Below are 15,549 nucleotides of genomic sequence, written 5' to 3' on the forward strand. Positions count from 1 at the left end.
CGTCTTCTTGGAAGACGCGGCCCAAACTGACTTTGTATCCTTAAATATATGTTTTTTTTTTCAATAAAATTTGCGTAAATACTTATACGACTATCACAAAGTACTATTTTGAAATGTTATAATAGAAATAAATAAGAGTACGTTGTTAAGTATGTATTTTTTTTTTTTTTTATGGCATAGGGGGCAAACGAGCAGGAGGCTCACCTGATGGAAAGCGACTACCACCGCCCATGGACATCTGCAACACCAGGGGGTTTACAGGTGCGTTGCCGGCCTTTAAGAAATAAGTACGCTCTTTTCTTGAAGGTTCCCAAGTCGTATCGGTTCGGAAACACCGCCGGCGAAAGCTGGTTCCACAGAGTGGTTGTGCGAGGCAGAAAATGCCTTAAAAATCGCGCTGTTGTGGATTTACGGACATCTAAGTGGTGTGGGTGAAATTTAGAATTTTGTCGAGATGTCCGAAGATGGAATTCAGCTCCCGGGATTAATCCAAACAATTCCTCGGAACACTCCCCGTGGAAAATTCGGTAGAAGATGCAGAGTGATCCAACATCTCTACGCAACGCCAAAGGATCGAGCAGATCAGAAAGGGCTTGATCGTCGATAATTCGAGCTGCTCTACGTTGGATACGGTCAAATGGAAGGAGCTGGTACTGGGGAGCACCCGCCCAGAGGTGAGAGCAGTACTCCATGTGAGGCCGAATTTGCGCCTTGTATAGTCTTAGGCGATGGGCCGATGTGAAATACTGTCTTGCCTTGCTGAGCACACCAAGCTTTTTTGATGCCAATTTGGCTTTGCCTTCCAGTTGACCGCGGAACTGAACGAGGCTCGAAACATCAACGCCAAGTATTCCGATACTAGCTGTGGCGGCAATGGTGTTTTTTTAGCGGTTAACGCGCAAACTTGCGTCTTTTTGGGGTTGAAGTGGACTAGGTTTAGCCGGCCCCAGTTCGAGACTTCGTTTAACGAAGACTCGATTTCAGACACAAGTTTGTTCCGGTTTTCTTCGACGTTTTCCCGAGAAATATTAGCACGGCCGGTGTATGAGGTGTCAACGATACTGTCGTCTGCATAGCAGTGAATGTTCCTGATTTGCAACAAGTCATTGATATGCAGAAGAAACAGAGTGGGTGACAGAACGCAGCCTTGTGGAACACCAGCGTTGACGAATTTTTGGTCGGAGCATGCACCGTCGACAACGACCTTGATGCTCCGATCTGCCAAAAAGCTGGTAATCCAACTGCATAATTTCCCGGGAAGCCCATAGGAAGGAAGCTTCGAAAGAAGCGCTTTGTGCCACACGCGATCGAAGGCCTTCGCTATGTCCAGACTGGCTGCTAATGCCTCCCCCTTGCTCTCAACTGCTTCCGCCCATTTATGAGTAAGGTAAACTAGAAGATCACCGGCTGAGCGACCTCGACGGAAACCGTACTAGCGGTCACTAATTAGCTGGTACTCCTCTAGATACCGCAGGAGCTGACAGTTTACAATGGACTCCATTACCTTGGAGAACAAGGGGGTGATGGCTATAGGCCTATAATTGGACGGGTCTGAGCGGTTACCCTTTTTGGGAATCGGATGCACTAAAGCAGTCTTCCAGGAGATCGGGACGACGCCTAATGCGTAAGATTGCCGGAAAAGACGCGTTAAGACCGGTGCCAACTCGGGAGCACATGTCCGTAGCACGATTGGAGGGATGCCATCGGGTCCACTCGACTTATGAATGTCCAAGGAAAAAAGTGCTTTACGAACTGCACTTTGCCGGAATTTAACCTCCGGCATCGTGGTATCACACCGCGGTATTGTTGGTGGTGAATTTCCTTGGTCATCCAGGGTCGAATTCGACGCGAAGAGAGAGCCTAAAAGATCAGCTTTCTCCTTCGCGGTATGGGCCAATGACTCACCGTCCTTGTGCAGAGATGGAAAAGAAGGCTGACAGAAATTCCCAAGAACAGCCTTAGCGAGAGACCAGAACGCACGTGTTCCTGAAGGGAGACGCACCAGTCTCTCGCCAATTCTGCCAATGTACTCCGTCTTCGCCTTAGCAATCACATTTTTGAAGGACCTAGAGGCAGAGTTATGTTCCTTTCTGAATGCGCTGGTCTTTACATCACGAGACGCTGATGCGTTAGCCCAGTCATGGTAACGTTCCCATTTTCGGCGTGAGGCCGTTTTGCAGAAACGACCAAACCAGGGCTGGGACTTGCCACCGATGGGCACCGCAGAAAACGGAATGAACAGTTCCATACCCTGAAGCACCACATCGGCAACAGAGTCGGCAATAATGCTCGGATCATCCAGCGAGAAACAAACCTGCCCCCATGGGTAGGAGGCAAAGAAGGACCGCATCCCATCCCAATCCGCTGACTTGTAGTGCCACACGCGGCGGCAGCCCATGAAACGAGGTCGTGAGTACCGCATAACCGGAACTGTACTCCGAACGAGACAGTGGTCCGACGAGCCCAGAGGGGAATCGACGATAACCTGATAGCTATCCGGATGAGAAGTCAGCAGAAGGTCCAACAGGGAAGGTGTATGATCCTCCACGTCCGGTATTCGCGTTGGCGAGGTGACCAGTTGTGTCAAATCATATGCTAAAGCGAAGTCGAGAACAGATCTACCCGCATGATCAGTAGTACGTGATCCAAGCCATTCGGCATGGTGGGCATTAAAATCACCAAGAACCACGATCTCTGCGGATGGGATCTGCTGCAGTACGGAATCTGTAGCCATTTGGACGTGCTCAACCAATCGGTTGGTTTCGGCATTACCGCTATGGGACCTATAAAGGCAAGCGTAGATTCGCGGATGGTCGTCACAATCTACACGCAGCCAGATAATTGATAGGTCCTGTCCTTCAAGGCTGCCGAGGCGTCGAGAGCAGATATCATCTCTGACGTAAACGCACACCCCAGCTCGTGGTACAAAGGAATGTTCCAATTTATACCCGGGGTAGGAAAGAAAAGTCGTATCGGCAGGAGAAGATATCTGAGTCTCGGTAAGAAAGAGCAAGGCCGGCTTCGCCGTCTCAAGGTGAAAGTGGACGGCGTTCAAGTTCGAGTTGAGTCCCCTTATGTTGCAGAAGTCCACAGTGAGGGTGGTAGGGGTTGCCTTATGATGCCTGCTCCGCTTGCCCCGAACAGTGGCCAGCGCAAAATTGCCCCCCCCAGAATTCGGAGGGCAGCCTGGGCATCCCTGCTCAGGTGGTGTACGTCCTGAGCATGGATGCCCAGGGAGGGATTCTCCACCGCAGTCGCTGATGGTACCCTCCTGGGGTAATGTAACCAAATTCTGCACAACCATCATGTTTAGGGGGGGGGGGGCGTGGGGGTTATCGAGCCTCCGGGACTCTCACATACCAGACGAAACGCGGTAACATAGCTACCACTTCACGCTGATTTTAAGTGAGAGAGTGGTACTTCCCCGGGCGTGCCGGCCCATTCGGCTGCAACCCGAAGGTATGCAGTGTGGCACTACCACTTTATTAATATCTTTGGGATTAAAAACTAAGTTCAAGGCGAAAAATAAAAAGAGATTTCTCGCAATAACATTCCTTATATTATCAAATGCAAATCGAATCATTCTGTAGACTTTTATTTTGTTGATTATATTTGAACGAGATCTCTCAAATTGCTTGAGCGTTTATAAGGATGTTGAAAATAACATTTCAAAGTCTTCATTTACACACACTTTTAATGAGGATATTTTTATTTTCCTTATATAATCAAAACAGATTTCAGCTTCATATTACAGCAGTTTTAAGTTAATTTTTCAATAAATTAATTAAGATGATTAATTAAAAAAGGCATCATAATCAAGAAGCTTAAATTAATAAGAAGCTTACTTTAGATGTAAGTTGTTTTAAAATAACCTATTTCAAAACAACATACACCTAAAGTAAGGTGCACATTACACACTTTCTTGCAAATTAAAACCCCAAAAACAAAACCTGACTGCGGAGGAAGCCGATCGATCTAGCAACCATAAATAAAATTACGCTAAATGACCACGATTGAAATATAATTCGTTATTATTGTTTAGAACTTAACCAAACATCATCCTTTTAAAATAACAGATCCCTTTTAATATCCAATTTCGTAAAACTTACTTCACGTACCGTAATTGTATTATTTTTTACGTAAAATATTGCAACAAAAAGCTACATATGATTTGATCTTATCTTAAAAGCGGCCGCCCTTCCTATCCTTGAATTTTAACAATTCTATCTCAAATATTCCATCTAAACGACTTAACGATTTTGATAACAAGATTGCTTCAGCGAGTTTCCCTTGTAGGAACATACTGTTACTACTTCATCGCTCTTCTACTTTAATGTAATACATACTTATATAAATATATATGTCGGAGAGCAGGATGCTGAACAGTTGGGTTCGGGGATTGATCCGACATTTGTAAGACTATGTGTCCGTGCAATGGAGATATTCATAAAATAAAAGATATTTAATATCGTCTAATCACTGTATTCATTGATTCAATAATCGTACACCACAATAATATCAAAGGATTACAATAATTCATCTCGATTAAGAGCAAATGGGTTTGCAAGCAACCATCGCATTCGAGAAGCTTGTCAAAACATAACGACTCGCGTTGCCATGATACTTACAACACCATTCGGGGTGACCCGCTCTTATAAGTAAATCAGCCATCAAATATTATTGCCAATTACTCGATTCATTAATTATCCTAATCAACAACTAAAGTAACCACGCTCCGATATATATATTATATTCGTAATTAAATTTAAAAGGTCTTCGTGCATGTAAAATGAGGATTATCTCCAGCCGTGTTGTTACCAATGAGATATAAACATTTGCCAGCCAGGCTACGACTTTGGCCCATTTTTTGAATCTCGTTTTCTTTGTTCAAATAATTATACAAAGCTAAGTTTCAAATTTTAATTAAACATTACATAAAAAACTAAGCGAGTGCAGAATTTTTTGGTTTTATAATGACTTATATTCATCTATTTATTGCGTTCGCCTGAACTGAAGTGAAAAAGCTATTTGATATTTATTTATATGCCGTCAAATATAATTGGCAATTAACATGATCTGTTTCGAGGACAGACAGTCTGATAAGTCGTAGCAGATGAGTGGCGTGAGTTCGCGCTAGTAAAAGTGGGCATCGTTTGTTAGAGTTATAGATTTTTTAATCGAAATATAATAACATATTATAGTAAATATATAAAATCCATGTAATGGATTATAGTTAATTCATTAGAGCCTGGATTCGAGTAGAAAATTTAACAACAGAGTATTTCAAGCTGTTCCAAACTATACAACATAATATATAATTCCGAAGTAGGTTATCCGGCGTGATATTTTGCTTTTATTCAATTAATAGATGATACTACATGAATTAAATTAACAATTTATGTTTATTGAAAGTATTTACAAGTAGTTTCAATAAGCATCAAAACTGTTATTTTATCATTCCAAGAACGAAAAGAGAATGCTTAAGAACATGCAAAGAAGCTTTCTCGAAAAAAAGCTGTTGTAATTTTTTTATTTCTGTTTTAATGGCTTATAAAATATTATATAAAACCTATTTCATTATCTATTAGGCAATACGAATAATTACAATTGCTGTACTAAATTTTAATTAGTCGAATGGTGTGATATAAATATTAATGAAGATCAAGACACTTAACTTAATAGAGAAAATTCAGATAAGTCTCATCTCGGACTTTGGATCAAGTGTAATAAAAAAAACAATTTATTGTTTTGATGAGAATCTAAATGACGCAACTCGACTTATTTGTGAGTTATGTTGTTGTCCACATGATTGGAGAAATCTCTCTCAGTTGTAATAAATTCACTAATGTGTTTAGCTACTGTAGATGTTTGGAACCTAAATTACATGTATTATAATATTAATTTAGATGCTGCAATGAATATCATTGTATCATTGAACTCAGTTTCTTCTCAAACAAACCTCAAGACTATATACAGTTTAACATTAGGATGTTTGCTTGTCTAATTTGTTAATCTCTGTTAATGTACATTTTGATACTCTCACATCATATTTACAGAGATTGTAATTAGAGTTACAATCTCTTATTGTTTCTAAATAGTTAGTGATATTCTTATGTAATTAATAAGTAGACGTGGAACCGCCTATAAACAGCGCTGGCGCTTGCGCTGTAAGGAATATTTGCCATTCCGTAAATTACGAATGCATCACCAATCTTGGAAACTTAGATATGAAGTCTCTTATGTATATAGTGACACTGGCTTACTCACTCTTCAACCCGTAATAAAACAATACAAAGTACTTATACGTTAGTATATATACGATAAGTAAGTGGAATCATCAACGACACATTCCAAGTTATCAAAGGGAAAATGTCGTGGCGGTACATGGCTGCCAACAGCGCTGCAGGAGGATTCGTGGGCCTGGTTGAAGCGGAGGGGCGAAAAGACGCATTCTTCACACCAACAGGAGACGCAGTAGTAGTAGTGGCCAGATGCAAGGGATTAATGCTATATGACAGGATACTTGCAATGGCAAAGTCCATTTCAGAAGGTCCGGGTGTCGACGCACCTCTCGTAGGCTGGGAACTGCCACAGATATCGTGGCATCTTTGTGTCGGAAACTAATGTGACAACTCTTCTGTGTGAGTGCGATTCTCTGATCGTGTACTATAAAAATAGTCTTTAATAGTAAACCGATACTATTGTCCTGTCCTGATACAATTATATAATACTTACTGCTCAGAGACACGTATATGGTTCCTCTGTTTCTTCATCGTTTTCGGATTCAAACGTGTCCCGGTAAGTAGACTCAACAAAGCGACGACAAAGCGGGAATTCAATCTATTTACGATCACTTTACACACATTAAACTGAGAGATTGCAGCGGCTTCGAATAACCCAAGTAATTTGAATGTCAATTGGGAAGTTTCAGATCCAACTGGAATTCGATGGTTTACAATTTGGGCTGATTTATTCCAAGTTACTGTCGGAATAGCAGTTAGCTTACAAAGCGAATTCGAGACTGTCCCCGCTTGGAATGGATTCTAAAAATACTGTTTTCGTGCAGTTTTATGTACAGCAGCTAAAATAAAGAGATGTAGAACGCTTTTTTGTTGAGGATACATCAACAGTAGAAATAAATTAACAAAGTTATTTAAGTCACGTTGTTATCATATTCATTACATTTCATGCTATCACTAGGCAGGTAGTTAAGGGCAGCAGGGCCAGTCCGCTGGCAGCGGTTTGTAAAACGAGGTATTTGCTTCTTGCAGTGTTACTGTCTAATTGGGCGGGTATGAACACTTCTAATTTGGTTGTGCTCGATTGCTTTCCTAGTCACTCATAATTAGTAAAAAAAGATTGAGTGTTAGGTAAGTATATATAGTAATATATGAAATTAATCAAAGCGGGCTCGATACTTCGAAGAGTTTAATTATTTTCTCCCTGGGTCTGCCATCAGATCAGAACTCTCATACGGACTTGGTTATTTACAAATAATATATATTTAATTATTATTTAATATTTTTATAAATCCTCAACTAATATTAATACAACAATATGCATACTTTCACTTCGGAACTCGTCATCTATATGGTGTAATTACATAGAAAAATAGATGAATTAGTTGAATAATTGTATTATACACAACCGCGGAGTTTTTGAATAAATACTTTTTTTATTTTATTGTAAAACTTGGTTTAAATCCTGTCATACTTTTTTCAAATGTAAAAATGAAAGGTAATAATAGAAATGATTTTAGAGAAGAACCTGGACGTTAATTAAGACGCCCAGAACAAAATGCCTCCAGCCGCTATGTGATTTGACGCGGATAAAAATGGTCTGACGTAATATTTTTGTCATAATTATAACATTTTCAAGATCTAAAAATAAATAAAAAATAATTTTCTGCAATAAAAATATCTTACCTCGCGTTTTCGTGGGAATCGTTGATACGTCAAACGTAAGTAAAATTATATTTCTAAGAAGAAATTTATAAAAAAAAATAGTAAAGACACCATATTCTTCGAATCCGACTAAAAAATATGGTCTGATGTTATTATTATCCAATCATATTACAAGTTATATTATGTTTCCAATTTTCAAGTTCCAATTTTATGGATTACCATTAAAAAAAAACAAAAGGTTCAGGTAACCTTTGAAAGTATGATAGCCAAATAGTCATGAGAAATATTATAATTGATAAAATGGCAGTTACTTTGATTAGTCGTTGTTTGCGTAAGAAAACCCTGGGCATATCATTATTGGTTCGTACGTATCGCGGTTGGCTTGCAGCTGATGGCTTGGCACACGGCCAGGAAATCCGGCGATAAAAATCGTTACATATCGAATTCGTTTGTAAAACCACTGAAATTTGTAGAAATGATAAGTACTTACGTCATGTGATCATATTTCCACGTAAGACAGAAATCGCTTCGACTTCCGCGGGCTCACAACACAGTATTTATAATTATATATACAACCTACAATAACAAAGACACGGAATATACCGATAAAATTAAATAATACATTCAATGAGGAAAATTAATTAACTTAAGGATTAATAACATTAAGTGCTTGAATATATACAAATATAAATTAGAAATAGTTACTGTATAAATCTTGACCGCGTGGAATGGTGGCAAGAAAGCTAGCAGCAATTCCTCGTTGAATCACAATTCCGATCCTCTGGGTAGAAAACGAACTAGCCCTCCTGTCACCAGTGGAGGCAAGGTGATGTGTTATACTTTTAATGAAGCTTTTTGAACCACTACTCAAAGGGCCAAGTATTTCGACAGCAAATGGGACGAAAAGTATTTTTGATATAAGACACGAATATTTAGATTTTTTTTGCAAAAAGAAGATAATAAACCATCTGATTTACTAAATTTTTTAATTTCAAAATGTATAAGTTTTGATTGAAAGGGATGCTTGGCCAAGTTCTTTTCGGCCAAGATTCTGAAGCGGATCGCTTGCAAAAGTAAGTCAAACATTAGAATTTTGAGTTCTGGGTATACATACATGTGTGGACTATTGAGCTAAAAATGAACAAATTCCGCTAACCTAAAAAAAACTCATTTTATAATTAAATTCTTCGACTAGAGATCATATATATTTTTAATTATCCATTAATTATAGTGAAAGTTATTAACGTCAGTATATCAGATCCTTTGATTTTTAATTTACCGTTTTATTTATTGTATTTTTATACTAGAATATTAAACAGATTGAAGAAAAATGTGTAGTCAAATATTCGTTTCCAGAGTAAGTCAGAATATTTGTGGCAAAGGACGAGTGGTGCTACTCGAGTACTTGTATCGTTCGGTACGAGTTGTTCAATATGACTTGTTCGATTTGCTCCATAGCGATTACTTTATCTTGTTTGTAGCGTCGTTTATGTTTAGGATTAAGGATGAATATTATGATTTAAAGTTTATTAGTGTAATTTACTGCATTTATTTTCTGCTCACAATATAATGTACGTATTGTGGTGTATGTTACGTTAGCCTAACGTCTCCAACTTTACTTTATACGTATATAAATAACTCATTATATTATAATATTAGAATACCCAAGTATGCCTAGCCTTATTTCTCTATACCGCACACGGTGCAAGATTTCAACATCATTTCGGGTGAAATATTGGAGTAAAAGAAATGCGATCACCGCAGCGCCGGCCCCGACCGATGGTACCCTTACTTATTTTAATTGTAATTTTAGTTATTGAAAGTATTATAGTAAATTGGCTTTTTTGACAGCTGTGACTGCAACAATCGTAGCTTGTATGAAGTTATTGATGGTTGGGTCGGATTAAATACATACTCTACACACCGTGATCTCAATTTTCTAAAAGGTTGTCAGGAAGGAATCGCTAGTAAGTGATAAGGCCGCTTTTGTGCCTATGGTACTCAGTAGTAGGTAGTAACATAAGCGAAGTTATTTTTGTGTTGTGAACATGAAAAGTTAAATATTTTATTTTCAGATATTAATTTAAGCTATGAATAAAGCCTCAAAATATTTTTGTCCGATTAACACCCGTGATGACTGTCCTATGTACTGACCGGAAGGGTTACGGCATCGTCTAGTCATAAAACATTCTTGGCCCCACATGAGCCTTGTTCCGAACACTTTCATCAGAATTCTCTTCAAGAGAAGTACCTCCACTCAAATCGAGCGCAAATACCAAAATCGAGGCATTCGATTTCGATTTACAATTCATGCTTTAGGAAAAAACCAAATATGTCTATTCCAAAAAATACCTGAAGTTTTTCTCAATTGACTCGGTTATACTTGAAATATAACGGCTTATTCGAGCCGTTACTTAAACCGGAAAGAGTTTTAATACACTCTGCCGGTAATAAAACCACTTTTGTGATATAAAAGCGGAAAATTTTAAGTGCTTTTACGGAGATGAATTTTCAAAATTAGTGCAAATTTAATATGAACCGGTTTTAATGAAAAAGGCACTCTTTAATTAAACAATCTGGGATGATCCATATTATTATTTACTTGTGGAACGGGAGTAAATATTCTTCTAAAAAGAAGCTCACTCGCACGGAGAAAGATATGCGTAAAAAATTATATACAAACATGTAATGAGTAATACAAGACAATCAGACATTATATTTAATGTTCGACTCGTATAATACTTTCTTTTTTTAAGTGATGAACAGAAACGACTTGCCCAAAACAATTCCCACGATAAACCACGTGACCAATCATCGGCAATGATCGGCAGATAGGCGTGGAGTGGTATATAAGTTTATGTACTCGTACTACAGGTCATTTAAAGGCGAGCTTGGTTTAAAGATTTTTATACCCATAAATAACTCAACGTCACTTACGTGGAAACGATGAAGAGGAAGTAAGACTAAGTGTGGATCGTAAGCAATACTATCATTTACTCGTTTATTTTAATTTCAAGTCGGTAGTATTGAATAATAATAATATATTTAGGACACACATGTCTATTATAAAAAAAGAGTATAAATAAGGTGGCGTACACCTGACTGAGGGGCATTCTTCTTGCTTGGTACAGAACGGTAGCTGTCGACACGATTTGTGAGTGGTTGCATTTTTAACTTGTGTTGGTAAAAGTAGTTTTGTTTGTATAGCTGATTGGTGTTTTATTTTTGTGTTAAGGTTATGTAATATAATGGGAACATGAGTTTGTATTTTTGCTTGGTTATGAAATAATTTAATAATTTAATAAATAATTGTTTTTTTGTTTTAATAATTTCTTCTTCGGAATCTTAAATACTATATACATAAAATCTACTCCGACATCCAAAGTGTTCGGTCAACCAGCGTCGTATATTAATATTAGGAGTATTTACAAATATACGTTTCATTATATAAGATTATATTTATATTATTGTGTATAACTGTACGATGGTAAATTAACAAATGAGACTTTATAAAGCACTAATTAAATACGCGGCAGAGCCGGGACCGCCATGGAAGCGTTTGGAGGAGCAAATTTGAACAGTCCCAGTTCCCAAAGATAGATCAATATGGGGGTGACGAGTTAAAATGGAAACACAATGCCTTGATTATTATGCAAAGTGTATGAAGGTTTATACTGTAATCGGCAATTTTACCTCTTTATAGATACGATGTTACAAGTTTACAGCTCATAAACGTAAGCCTGAATACCTCTTGCCATATTTCAATGTTTGAAATAATTAAATCTTCGAAACGGATGTATACAGTAATAAATATATAATAAGTATATAACAAAGTCACTTTCTGTTTCAGTCTGTATCTCCACTTTTTTCCTCTAAACCACTCAACGGTTTTCGATACGGTTTTCACTTATTGGAAGATAAACGAAGTAGGTTTGTAAATATAGTTTATAAATAACTTATGCAAAATTCTTGAACTTTTACCGGTTTCGGGACAAATTTTGAGATATTTTGAGAATTTCACTCGAACTAAGAGGACTTCTCTTTGTGTGCGCTGATCAGACTCGAGCACTTTTGAATGCGGCGCCGTCCCGAGCACGAAATGAACATCGCAAACGGTCAGCTGCTCTTTGATCCGCTGTTCAATCGCACGATTCAATTCAATTCTGGAAGGCTAACGATTTACCTCAACGAGTATGCACGATCGAGTACTATGACTCTGTTCAGCGTATATAGAATTTTCGACCGTTTGCTGTCGGTTTCGATCTCATCTTAGTACACTAGCTAATGTTTATATTTTTATGTCGTTATATTGTTTCAAGAGTGTTATAGCCGTTGATATTTGATCGGTTAATAATATTGTACTGTTATATATTTCGTAAGATATCTACGTAGATATTTAATCGAGCTAAACGGTCATCCTCCAAAGCAGATGCTGACAAAACTAAACAATATTTTTTTTCTCTATATTATATTACATAAAAAAATACCTTTTCCGGTACCGGGAATCGAACCCGAGCCTCCTGGGTGAGAGCCAGGTATCCTAGCCACTAGACCATACCGGACCTGTGAATAGTTTCTAATTTATAGAAGCTATGACAGGATTTCAATATAAGTTTAAACCCATTTGTTTACCTAATCTTTTAACAATATTGGTTAATACTTGTTTCAAATCTGAACATCTATATCAATGGTCCGTCTTCATTGCTGATGAAGTGGCTTCTAGTAGCTTATAATGGATGCCCGATGAGCCAATCGAAAAATGTGGTCAACACATTATAAGTGTAGCATCGAAATCTAAGTTTATTAAGGAATTTAAATAATAAGTACCAATAAATAAATTCGGAGTAAAATCTTTTTAAAAAAACACATTCCATTCAAAACATAAATAATTTATTTTATATGACTGCATTATACTAATAAGATATAGTAGGGAATGGCGGCGATGTCGGGGCGTGCTGACGTCACGCGATTTGCCGTCCGTAAGAGACAGTAAGTTATTGAGTTATGTCAAACATTATCATCATCAGCTCGGTGTTAGGGAGTCGGCACTGTTACGTGTATGTTACGGAACAACACGTCAAGCGTTTGACCGAAATGTCATGTAGATAGTAACTTTAAAATTTCGCGTGTAGCTAATATCAATTGAAAGCTAATTAATTATTATTATATACTTCAATGCCTATTTATGCTATTTTTTTCTCTAAATAACCTTTATTTTTGTAATCTTTATTATATCTGTTGTTAGGGTACGAGCGGGAACTCTTAGCACGGCTTAATTTTATTAGGTACATAAAAAGAACTTCCGAGCGGAATATGTTGTCTTTGCTGTAAGATAATGAAATAAACATTTTATTCTAATTATATTAAATTTTTGAAGAGAACAAAGGATTTGTTTCTAGACTAAGTACCTAATGCCGTTAACTCGACCCGCGGCAGTGACTCGAATAGGAGAGATTACACACATATTTATATTCCTTTTATAAAGGGTTTGTGTATCTAAAAACATTTCGAAATATCGAACGAGTTTTGTCTTAACTTTAAAACTTTTGCCGATCTGTTATTCAGTTTCAAATACTACTAGTTCTTATATTGTTTATTCATAAACACAAATTGTTGTTTGTGTTTATAATAATAAATTATAACTCAGAACATCTAAGAAGTATGGAGGACAGATCAGTATTGCTTAGTTAGTATTAACGTACATTAAGAGCTGCGATGGTCCAGTCACTAGAAAACATGAATCTTAACCAGATATTGCAAGTTCATATCCAGACAATAACCATTAATTTTTTGCATGTGTCAGATTAAGTAAGAAATAAATAAATAATTAGACGTTACAAATAAGGCTTACATTATGTATTGTATGTTTTAATCAATTCTGTAATAATAATAATTTAATTTAAGTTATTTTTGAATTGTATTGATAACATTTATTTTAAATAAGAGGGTACTTTGACTTTTCTGTACAATATTGTGAGTCACGTGATTACTACGAAGCTACGTCATTATGGAATTAGGGACACTGCACTCAGTCTTCTGATTTCGTATCTGAGCAATCGCATTCAGAGGGTTGATGTAAATGGAAAGAGATCTCCCGGGTCTCCAGTTACTGTGGGGGTCCCTCAAGGATCAATTCTTGGACCATTTCTCTTCCTTGTTTATATAAATGACCTGCCACATCTCCTAGGTGATAAACTCGAGATAGTATTGTTTGCTGATGATACTTCTTTAATTTTTAAAATAAAAAGACGTCTTTCAATATATGACGATGTGAACAATACTCTCTCTGAAATAGTAAATTGGTTTAGTGTTAATAATTTAATGTTAAATAGTAAAAAGACTAAATGTATTAAATTCACTACTCCCAATGTAAGATGTGTCAAAACGAGTGTACGTTTAAACGGGGAAGCATTAGATGTTTTAGAATCAACAGAGTTCCTTGGTATGACAATAGACTCTAAGCTCCAATGGGGCCCCCATATAAATAAATTGGCGAATAGACTTAGCTCTGCAGCCTATGCGGTAAAAAAAATTAGACTTTTGACTGATGTGGATACGGCACGCCTTGTGTACTTCAGTTATTTCCATAGTATAATGTCGTATGGCATCCTACTCTGGGGTAATGCAGCTGACATTAATACTATTTTTGTACTGCAGAAGAGGGCTATTCGTGCAATTTATAACCTGGTCCCAAAAGATTCGTTAAGAGGTAAATTTAAAGAAATTAAAATAATGACTGTCGCTTCTCAATTTGTTTTTGAAAATGTTATGTATGTACGCAAAAACATAAATGATTTTCCCAGAAATTGTGACGTACATTCTATTAACACTAGGAACAAGAATAAACTTGTTACTCCAAGTACCCGATTACACAGGGTTAGTAACTCTTTTTTGGGGCAATGTATACGTTTTTACAACAGGATCCCAGAAAACGTTCAAAATTATTCAATTATAAAATTCAAAAGAGTCGTTAAAGAGCGTTTGTGTGCTAAAGGATATTACAACACTAATGACTTTTTAGTTGACTGCACACCTTGGGAATGAAATGATCGCCTCCAGGCTGTTTCAAACAACTAATATATACTTATCATTGTACCTACATGGATAATGGTTAAAAAAAATGAAAAAAAATATATCCCGCTGAGTTTCTTTCGCCGGTTCTTCTCAGGTCCGAGGTGCTAAATTCCGAACCGGTGGTAGATTTTTGACAATCAATAAGCAAGTGCAAACACTTCTATATTGAATAAAGATTTTTGACTTTTGACTTTGACTCGTAGTGTGGCTTATATAAGTGATGGAAGCTCGGTTCAGAACACTTTAGTTGGGACTACGACTTTTTACTATTCACTTTGATGCTGGACCATCAAGGTGCTAATATTTAAGGTACGATATAATTTTGTGATATAATATAATTGTTATTGCTTGTTAAATTATTGATGATGATGAATAGTTGAAGTGCCTTTTTGTAATTATCAATATACAAAGTTAGTATAATTGTATTTAACTAACATGATTGTATTTTTGGATATTGAAAAAAAATAACTACTGAGTTTCTTGCCGGTTCTTCTCGGTAGAATCCACATTCCGAACCGGTGGTAGCTTTACTTAAAATAGTTTGATAATTACGATTACTACAGCTATTATA

The 15,549-nt window shown here is 37.1% G+C and overlaps 1 non-coding gene across 1 annotated transcript; it reads right to left on the reverse strand.

Moving 5' to 3' along the window:
- Nucleotides 1-12,394: 12,394 nt before the first annotated feature.
- Nucleotides 12,395-12,466, reverse strand: Trnae-cuc. The gene has a single exon. It is a non-coding gene; the product is annotated as a tRNA-Glu (tRNA).
- Nucleotides 12,467-15,549: the final 3,083 nt, after the last annotated feature.

The sequence above is a fragment of the Vanessa atalanta genome, chromosome 13 (genome assembly GCF_905147765.1).
Source record: "Vanessa atalanta chromosome 13, ilVanAtal1.2, whole genome shotgun sequence".
Taxonomy (NCBI): domain Eukaryota; kingdom Metazoa; phylum Arthropoda; class Insecta; order Lepidoptera; family Nymphalidae; genus Vanessa; species Vanessa atalanta.